Source organism: Rhinopithecus bieti, unplaced genomic scaffold (assembly GCF_001698545.2).
Source record: "Rhinopithecus bieti isolate Rb0 unplaced genomic scaffold, ASM169854v2 scaffold_51227, whole genome shotgun sequence".
NCBI classification, from domain to species: domain Eukaryota; kingdom Metazoa; phylum Chordata; class Mammalia; order Primates; family Cercopithecidae; genus Rhinopithecus; species Rhinopithecus bieti.
The window spans coordinates 353,764-362,493 of record NW_016820844.1 but is presented as its reverse complement, the minus strand read 5'-3'; the positions used below and the strand labels follow the sequence as shown (position 1 = coordinate 362,493).

The 8,730-nt window shown below is 44.6% G+C and overlaps 1 non-coding gene and 1 pseudogene across 1 annotated transcript; both read left to right on the top strand.

The window, feature by feature from the left end:
• The first annotated feature begins 8,140 nt into the window (after positions 1–8,140).
• TRNAS-UGA (transfer RNA serine (anticodon UGA)) lies at positions 8,141–8,224 on the top strand. The gene has a single exon. It is a non-coding gene; the product is annotated as a tRNA-Ser (tRNA).
• A 58-nt stretch (positions 8,225–8,282) lies between these two features.
• Positions 8,283–8,730, top strand: LOC108520550 (60S ribosomal protein L10-like; annotated as a pseudogene).

The window sequence follows — 8,730 nt, the reverse complement described above, 5'->3', positions numbered from 1 at the left end:
CCCCCAGTCTTATTCTGTCACCCAGGCTGGAGTGCAGTGGAGTGATCTCGGCTCACCGCAACCTCCAACTCCCAGGTTTAAGTGATCTTTCCCCCTCAGCCTCCCAAGTAGCTGGGACTACAGGGGCACACCACCACACCCAGCTAATTTTTTGTAGAGATAGGGTTTCGCCATGTTGCTCAGGCTGGTGTTAAACTCCTGAGCTCAAACGATCTGCCAGCCTTGACTTCCAAAGTGCTGGGATTATAGGTGTAAATCATCATGCCCAGCCTTGAAGACATATTTTCAAATGTATTTTACATTTTACATTTGCCCAGTTTTCTAATTTTTAGGCAAAACATTTATCACACAAAAGAAGACATCTTAAGCAGTTTTTTCTTTCTTATTTTGTTGGTCCGTAATGCTGATTACTCCTTTTGTGAGTCATTTCTGAAGACAGTTATTTGTCAGAAGATTGTGGGGATTTTTCTCTTATACTTATCCATTTATACAATCCAGAAATTAGCAGGATCAAAACTAGTGGAAACACATAGACACTTATAGCTTTTTATTTTAAGGTCAAAGTACTTACAACATTTTAATTTTAATTTTTATTTTTTGAGATGGAGTCTCGCTCTGTCGCCTAGGCTGGAGTACAGTGTCATAATCTCATCTCACTGCAACCTCCACCTCCCAGGTTCAAGCGATTCTTTAGCCTCAGCCTCCTGAGTAGCTGGGATTACAGGCATCTACCACCACATCCAGCTAATTTTTGTATTTTAATTAAGGACAAGGTTTCATCATGCTGGCCAGCCAGGCTGGTCTTGAACTCCTGACCTCAGGTGATCCACCTGCCTCGGTCTCCCAAAGTGCTGAGATTGCAGGCGTGAGCCACCGTGCCTGGCCTTTAAAACATTTTTAATAAGCCCACAGAGTCGTTTAGCAAAGGAAGCCCACTCTTCCTTCACCCTGCAAAGTTAGTATACAGCTGCCAGAAGGAAAGACGGCTAAACTTCATCCTCTGCAAGCTATCGGGTTTTAAAATATTATCCTTATGGCCTATGCAGGGGAGAAAAACAACATCTTTTCTCACCAAGTTCATGGAGGAGGCCCCTATAACAAAATACAGATTAAACAGGAGGAAAGCATACAAGTGTATTTAACATAAGTTTTGTGTGATATGAGAGACTAGAAATGAAGACCCAAAGAAACAGGGAAACATTTGTAGTTTTATGATAGGTTGACAAAAAGAAGATAGTTATGCAGAAGTGTAATTATACAAAGAGGGTAAGATGTAATGACAATAAACTGGAGGAACTTAGCAAGGCTTACTTGTTCAGGTTCTTCTGTGTGTCCCTGTGTCTTCAGAGAAAAACATGTTCCTTTCCTTCAGTTATAGGAAGTACACCTTTGGAATGAAGATTTCATGACCTGCTTTAGGGGAGAAGGGCTAGGGAAAGATGAGAGTGAACTACTTGCTTCTGTGGTTTTGTCAAATGTCAAGATGTCATATCTTGGGGTAGCATGTTCTGAACCCCATCATCTGAATTATCTTATTTAGTTATTTGCTTGGTGGTTGCAAGAAAGCTTCAAAGCTTCCCAAAACAGGAACTCTGTTTTATTCATAACTGTAGATCCAGAGCTTTTTGCCACAAATTCCTATGTAGTGTTTGCATTTCTGACCGTTTGCTTGAATTACCTCTACTATTGTTTATTCCAAAACCACTCCTTTGGCTTCTGTGACATCAGTTGTCCTGACTTTCTTTCTATTCCTCTGATACTTGTCATAGTCTTCTTCATTGGACACTCTTCTCAAAAAATTGCAGGTTCAAAACTCTTCTTTTTTTTTTCTTTTTGAGACAGCATCTTGCTCTGTCACCTAGGCTAAAGAGTGTAGTGGCTCGATCTCGGCTCATTGCAACCTCTGTCCCTCAGGTTCAAGCGATTCTCCTGCCTCAGCGTTCCTGTGTAGGTAGGATTACAGGCACGCGCTACGACGCTCGGCTGATTTTTTGTATTTTTAGTAGAGACAGGGTTTCACCATGTTGGTCAGGCTGGTCTCGAACTCCTGGCCTCAGGTGATCCACCCATCTGGGCCTCCCAACGTGCTGGGATTACAGGTGTGAGCCAAGGCGCCCGGCCGAAACTCTTTTTAAACCACTTAGATTGGAATGCTGCTGTTGAAATTGCATTGGGTGATATTTACTATCTCTTAAAGAGCTACTTTTAAAAAATAATAACAGTTGTATTAATCAGGATTCTCCAGAGAAAGAGAACCAATAGGAGGTGTGTATATACAGAAAGATATTTATTTTAAGGCATAGGTTCACACAGTTGTGGAGGTTGACAAAGATTATTTGTTTGGTCAAACTTTAGTCAGGCTCCTGAACTGTCTTCTGGGCCCATCTGTGCTATTCCTTGTAAAACCAGTTTTAGCAAGAATCCTGATAAATCAGTTTAGCAAGGATCCCCTACCTTTGATATCTGCTCCCGCTCGATATCTGATCAGGTTCCTCATCCTCCACCATTCCCCAGGTAAGGTCTGATGGCCCTGGCCTGTCTTCAGCAAGAATCCTACTAAGTCTGTTTAGCCAGAATCCCCTTATCCCTGATGCTTCCTCTTAGTAGTTTTCCATCCACTGACCACCCACCACCCTGATCCTTGGCTATAAATTCCCACTTGTCCATGCAGTATTCAGATTCGAGCCCTATCTCTTCTCTACTGCAAGACTCCTTTGTGGACCCTATTACCTACCATGATGGTCCTGAATAAAGTCTCTCTCACCATGATTTAGTAAGTGTCCTTAAGCGAAGAGCCTCAGATCGCAGCCCGCTGCCACCTGCGTCCTGGGCTAAGAGGAAGCATCAAGGATAAGGGGGATTCCGGCTAAACAGACTTCTTGTTACCTGCCGAGGTCCTTGTCAGTTCTTAAGGACAGGTGCTTTGCATTATCCTCCAGCACTCTCCCGCCCACTGAAACATTCCCCTCTCACCATGCAGGCGGCAAGTAGATTTTGGTTGAAAATATTTATCTAGGGCCAGGCACGGTGACTCAAGCCTGTAATCCCAGCACTTTGGGAGGCCGAGACGGGCGGATCACGAGGTCAGGAGATCGAGACCATCCTGGTGAGCACGGTGAAACCCCGTCTCTACTAAAAAATACAAAAAACTAGCCGGGCGAGGTGGCGGGCGCCTGTAGTCCCAGCTACTCGGGAGGCTGAGGCAGGAGAATGGAGTCAACCTGGGAGGCGGAGCTTGCAGTGACCTGAGATCCGGCCACTGCACTCCAGCCTGGGCGACAGAGCGCGACTTCGTCTCAAAAAAAAAAAGAAAAAGAAAAAAGAAAAAATTTATCTAGCAAGAGATAAATTGCCGGATGGCGGGCTAGTCACCGCCCAGGTAGTCGCCACTTCGCTTAAAGGCGGAGCTGTTGTTAGAAATCCAGGTTCCGAAAGTAAGTAACAACCATTGTTCGTGACCCCGCTCCTTTCTGTGACACTCTTCCAATGACCCCTTTTAGACCAAGAGGAAGCCCCGCAGAAGTGATAGGGAGAGGGGGAAAGCTGTTTTACAGAGGCGAAACCACTCGGCCGTACGGACATTTCCTGTTTTTCAAAGTGACCATACATATTTTTTGGAGTAGAAAAATCTTTGCGACCAAACAGTCCGCCCGGTTTATGGGCCAGGGACTTTACGCGTGTGAAGCGAACGTGATAACCACTACACTACGGAAACAATCTCTGCGAGGGTTCTACCCATTCTCAACTAAGAGGGCTTTGCTGCAGGGCCTGGACTGTTCCTTATATGTGTGTCTAGAAAATGATCGTCGTGGTGCAGTTCTCTCCTTTTACTGTTTTCGAAAACAAAAGCAGTTCATAACCAAGCTTCCCCAGGACTCCAATTCCCGCACAAATTTCAAACATGGAAAGCTAGAACAGAATGCTGGAGAATTTTATTTCAAGACCTCCCTATGCTGTCTATGCACGTTACTTTATCTGCACAACCCACCCGGATAGTCATATCTTGGTGACTTTTGGGAAAACCATGAATGACCTGAGACCAGGAGATGATTGGAGGCCATCAGCACTTTCTGCCACAGCTGCTCTCATCATTTTGTTTGCAGTCAATTAACTAGAAGTAGTCATGGCTTCTGGGAAATATTGGGAAGTAGATGAAACATGTAGAGAACACCACCAACTCTGCCACAGAATGCAAATGCAAAGACATACAGTCTTTGCCCCCAAGGAAATCAGAATCTAGTAATGTCTTCCTTATAAGGTCATGATGGTATATTTTTTCTATTGTCTTATTGCCCAAAGATATACCCATTGCAGACAAGAATCAAAACAAGATTATAATTCATCTAACTTTTGAATCTCATGCTCTTTCTAGCAAAATTGTATTGGACACATTATATTAAGGCAAAATATTTTAAGTCATCTTGGAGTTCTAGCCTCAGAACTGTGAGAAAATAATTTTTATTCAATCCACCCAGTCTGTGGTATCTTATGGCAGCTCAAGTTTACAAATACAGGTGTGTTTACTATAACGAATAAAAGCAGTAATCAGAATAGTCTCACTCAGAGATCTTTGACATTGATGAGGATACTATATAATGTCCCTAGAATTAAAATAAATGTGCAACTTATTAATATCTTACTTGATCTATATAAGCAGAAAAGTCTAGTAGATAGAAGTCTGACCTGAATCAGCAAAACAGAGAATCATGGCCTCCCAACCAATTCCCAGATATGAGCCAGCTTTGACTGAGGAGAAGGCCAGCTTCCCTTGAGAAAGAATACTCATAGCTTAGTACAAATTTATACTGTTATTCTTCCTCCCTTCTCTAAAGGGGCCTGTGTCCATTTACCAGAGTGACTGTGCATTGGGAAAGGGGAAATAGGCAGGCATATCAGGAATTACTAAACAAAGATCCTGAACTGACATTAATTCCTGGAGATACTAAGCATCACTATTGTCCACCTGGCAAGTTAGGGACTCAGAGAGGTCAGTCAATGAAATTTTGCCTCTGGCCCATTTCACTGTAGGAACAGCAGATCCCTGAACCTACTCTGTAGTTATTTTCCCAATTCCAGACAGAATATTTATATTGTTGCCATGAGTGATAGATTGCAGGCTATTATGATATAAATGGTCAAGTGGAAGCCACTGGAAATTCCTCTACCTATGACAATTATAAACCAAAAGCAATATTGTACTCCTAGAGGGACTGCAGAAAGGATGGGACCATCAAGGACTTGAAAGATGCAGGAATGGTGACTCTTACCATATCTCTATTCAACTCATTATTCAACTGCAGAAGACAAATGGATTATGGAGAATGACAGTGAGTTATTGAAAATTTGGCCAGATATGGCCGGGCGCGGTGGCTCACGCCTGTAATCCCAGCACTTTGGGAGGCCGAGGCGGGCGGATCACGAGGTCAGGAGATCCAGACCATCCTGGCTAACACGGTGAAACCCTGTCTCTACTAAAAACACAAAAAATTATCCGGGCATAGTGGCGGGCACCTGTAGTCCCAGCTTCTCGGGAGGCTGAGGCAGGAGAATGGCGTGAACCCGGGAGGTGGAGCTTGCAGTGAGCCGAGATTGCGCCACTGCACTCCAGCCTGGGCGACAGAGCGAGACTCCGTCTCAAAAAAAAAAAAAAAAAAAAAGAAAATTTGGCCAGGTAAATATTCCAATTGCATCTGCTATTCCAAATGTTGTTTTGTAGCAGGACGAGCCGCAGACAAAACTCAGACACCGGATTAAAGAAGGAAGAGGTTTTTTATTCGGCCGGGAGGGTCGGCAGACTGGCGTCTTAAGAGCCGAGCTCCCCGAGAAAGAAATACTCGGCCTTTTTAAAGGCTTACAACTTTAAGAGGTCCACGTGAAAGGGTCATGATAAATCAAGCAAGCGTGGGAAACGTGACTGGGGGGCTACATGCATCAGCTAACAGAACAAAAAGTTTTACAATGCTTTTTTCATACAGTGTCTGGAATTTACAGATAACACAAGTAGTTTAGGCCAGGGGTTGATGTTATTATTATTACTTTGTTTAACTCCTAGGGCCGGGTGGTGGTGCCAAGGTTGTCTGGCTATTTATCTTACTTTTGTTTCTTTCTCTCTTTTCTCCTGTCTTTGAACTAGGCAAGGTGGGGGAAGGAGGGCAGCAGGAGTAGTAGTGGTCTCCTCCCTTAGTTTCATTAGTGGAAATATTAACACATCTCCTGGTACCTGCTATGCTGTTATTGATATGGTTAGATCTTTTTTCTTTATACTTAAACATTAAGACCATCAGAAGCAGTGGTCTTTTAGCTGGCAAGGCCAGCAGTACACCTTATCTGCCCTACTGTTGCAGGACTTTTCCTTAGTTCAGCTAAAGATGGGGTTCTTTGTTCCACGGCCATGAAAATTAGTGAGTAAGACAGGGTTTTATTGGGTGAAAAGGGAAAAGCTGGAAAACAGGGACTCTAGCGAGGCCAGAGTCCCTCCACTAGAGCGCTTCCACTTCCCGCCCAGCAGTTGGAATCTCAGGTTCCACATAGGAAGAGGAGGGGTCAGGCTCCTCCCGGCTGCAAACGTCATGAACTTTCTGAGGCTCCACCTCAGTGGGCAGGCTGGTTGGAATCCAGGAACCCCCTCCCACCTGACTGTCTCACTATCTCGGGGGTATATTGAGTGTCTAACCCCATGTCACCAACTAGTCCACAGGGACCTTTATCACCTTACCGTTCTATAGAACACCATACTGGTCTCTTACATTAATTATATTTTTAGTGACAAAAAGGTAGCAACTACTCTATGACATTGGTAAGACATTTGTATGCCAGACGGCGGGATATAAACCTCACAAAAAATCAGAGCCTTACTACCTCAGTGAAATTTCTAGGGGTCCAGTTGTCTGAAGCATTATGAGTTGCTGCATCTGATACCTTTCCTTATTAAGAAAGTGGTGGCGGGGCGCGGTGGCTCACGCCTGTAATCCCAACACTTTGGGAGGCCGAGGCGGGCGGATCACAAGGTCAGGAGATAGAGACCATCCTGGCTAACAGAGTGAAACCCTGTCTCTACTAAAAAAAAATACAAAAAAATTAGCCGGGCGTAGTGGCGGGCGCCTGTAGTCCCAGCTACTCGGGAGGCTGAGGCAGGAGAATGGCATGAACCTGGGAGGCGGAGCTTGCAGTGAGCCGAGATTGCGCCACTGCACTCCAGCCTAGCGACAGAGCCAGACTTCGTCTCAAAAAAAAATTAAAATTAAAATTAAAAAATAAAAAAAAAGAAAGTGGTACAATACTGAGTAGAACTCTTTGGATTTGGGAGGCAACATTTGGACACGCTACACCAAAGGATTTATCAAGTAACCTGAAAATATCCCAGTTTTGAGTTATCCCAGTTTTGAGTGGGGGCCCTAGAACGTTCTGCTACAGGACCACGTTGCAGCTCATGTGACTCTGCCACTGGGACCATAAGAACCAGAAGAGTTGATCTTGCTTAGTGTCGAAGAAGAGGGATGTTATCTGGAGGCTTTGGCAAATTTCTACAGGTGAATCACAGCACAGAACTTCAGAATTTCAGAGCAAAGTTATGCCATCCTCTGTGGGTAACTACTCTTCTTTCGACAAATAGCTTTTAGTTTGCTACCAGGTTCTTAATACAGTTTGAATGCTTGGCCACATGCCACCACATTACCATATGGCCTCAGATCAGGTGCAGATCTTGAACTGGGTAGTATGTGTTACCAAGACATAAATTTAGAATGCACAGCAGCATTTCATTATCAAATGGAAATGGGATGTATTCGATAAAGCTTGAGCAGGTCCTAAAGGCACAAACAGGTTGCATGAGGAAGTGGCACAGATGTTCATGGCATCTACTCTTGCTACATTGCCTTTTCTGTGTGTGTGTGTGTGTGTGTGTGTGTGTGCATCTACATCTATGGCCTCATAAGAGTTCTAAATGACCAGTTGACTGAAGAAGAAAAAACTCAAGAATGGTATATAGATGTTCTGTACAATATGCAGGCATCACTTGAAAGTAAACAGTTGCAGCCCTACAGCCCCACATACAAATAAACAAGACAGGCTAGCAGCGAGAATTACAGCGTGCAGGGCCCTACGCATTTGTGTTTTTGATGCATAAATAGCCTCTTAGAGGGCTGTGATGGCCGAGTGGTTAAGGTGTTGGACTTGAAATCCAGTGGGGTCTTCCCCACGCAGGTTCATAGTCCTGCTTACAGCGCTTCTATTCTTTTTCTGAATCACAAACTGCTGTGACTCTCAGTCTTTCTGGTGTCGCCATGGGCCGCCGTCCCGCCGGTTGTTACCAGTATTGTAAAAACAAGCGGTACCCAAAGTCTTGCTTTTGCTGAGGAGACCCTAAGGCCAATATTCGCATCTCTGACCTGGGGAGGAAGCAAGCAAAAGTGGGATGAGTTTCCGCTCTGTGGGCACATGGTGTCAGATGAATATGAGCAGCTCTCCTCTGAAGCCCTGGTGGCTGCCCAAATTTGTGTCAGTAAGTACATGGCAAAAAGTTGTGGCAAAAATGACTTTCATATCCGAGGGCGGCTGCACCCCTTCCACGTCATCTGCATCAACAAGATGTCCTGTGCTGGGACTAACAGGCTCCAAACAGGTATGGGAGGTGCCTTTGGAAAGTCCGCAGGGCACTGTGGCCAGGATTCGCATTGGCCAAGTTATCATGTCCATCCGCACCAAGCTGCAGAACAAGGAGCATGTGATTGA